Genomic DNA, 1,730 nt, shown 5'->3' on the forward strand with positions numbered 1-1,730 from the left:
TATATATATATATATGACAATTTCTAAAATGGATTAACAAATACGAAGAATTGCTTTGGTACAATGATAGAAGGCCTGTCGTATCTACAGGAGTTATGGGTTCCAGTCCCACGGGCAGCTTTCGACGTTTTTCTATCCTAAAGAGTTTTTCTACCCAATATTTACAATATTTTAGCTTTATATGTACTTCCAGAACCAATTTCAATATGCACACACACACACACACACACACACACACACATTTATATGCGGTTAAGTCTGTGTCCAGTCATAGAGTGATCAATGGTTTCGCATCCATAAAGGGCCTAGCCCTATGGACAGCTCGTCAGACTCTAAAGCCGAAGCCTTCGGCTTCTGCTTATACTCCGGTATTCGGATTACATGTATCATCGAAAATTGCTAGGGAATTTTTCGTTGCATTGGATAGACACATTTTTAAATCCAATAAATGCTATAAAATGTTTTAATCGACATACGGTGAAGCTGCCTTATGCAACATCACGTAATTCGGAATACCATATTCATAGACTTAATAATTGGAAGCTGAGTCAAATTATTACAAATACTAACGTAGGCCTCACATATAAAGATACTAATAATAGTGGAAGGAGTAATCAAAATAGTCCAAATAATTATAATATAAATTATAATATAGACATTTGTGCAGATAATGTAAAGAATGATATGAATACTGTAAACTTTTATAATAATGACATTGGGGATAACAACGATAATAACAATGAAAGTAACAGCAATAACAATAATAACTGTGGCAGTGCCACTAAGAAGTAGATTAATAAACAAGATTAGTAAGAACCAAGCTAAAAATAGTATAATAGAAAATGCAATTGTAGAGACAAGACATCCTGTCCTCTGGAAAATGAGTCTTCATAAAACAATGTAGCGTCTGAACGAGTACAATCGCCAGAACGAGTGCAAACGAGTACAAGACATTTCAAACGTCGTTTGCACAGTTACATTCCATAATTTAAGAGCATCTACAAAAGATAGCCTTCACAGACGTAATCTGGAGTTTCAAAGAAAGTTAGGTACATTCCCAGGGGTTACAAATATGATGCAGATGTATTTGTTATCGCTTATTAATCTGTGCATACATTTATGATGTGTATTCATAAACGAATAGTGCGTATATGTCTATGTCAGTATCATTGCATGTGGAAAGATAAGTCATTTTATATAAAAATACATATGTCTGTACTTACAAGTTTTATCAGTAAACCTTATTGTATGCTTTATTTATTTTTATTCATTTTTATAATCTCATATTTCTACATAAATCAATATAAATATCAATATTATTACGTGTGTGTATGTAGGTCCCATACGTAGGTCGGTATAAAAGTAAGTGTATACATCAATGACAATAAAATGTGTGTGTGTGTGTGTGTATGAATAGATGTATGTATGTATGTGTGTATGTGTGTGTGTGAAAATAGTGTGGATATACGAGGGAGTGCTGAAAAGTTCCTGGCTTTAAGCGTGTCGTGAAAGGCCTGGCTGGAGGCCCAACCTCCCGAGTTCTTTTATAGGGCTTAGAAAAACTGAAGAACCGCCGCAATAAGAGAGTGAATAAAATCATAATCAACTTATTCTTCCGTATTTCCTTTTACCGAAAGCTAGGAACTTTTCAGCACCCCTCGAAGGTATATGTATATATACACGTGAACACGCGCGTTTGTTGGTTTGATAGACTTTTTTAATGGCTCCAA

At 34.5% G+C, this 1,730-nt stretch overlaps 1 protein-coding gene across 1 annotated transcript in view; it reads left to right on the forward strand.

Annotated features, from left to right (window-relative positions):
• The window catches only part of LOC106884220 (uncharacterized), a 79,489-nt gene that overhangs the window by 74,480 nt on the left and 3,279 nt on the right, over positions 1-1,730 (forward strand). The gene's annotated exons all lie outside the window — the stretch shown is intronic.

Source organism: Octopus bimaculoides, chromosome 23 (genome assembly GCF_001194135.2).
Source record: "Octopus bimaculoides isolate UCB-OBI-ISO-001 chromosome 23, ASM119413v2, whole genome shotgun sequence".
NCBI classification, from domain to species: Eukaryota; Metazoa; Mollusca; class Cephalopoda; order Octopoda; family Octopodidae; genus Octopus; species Octopus bimaculoides.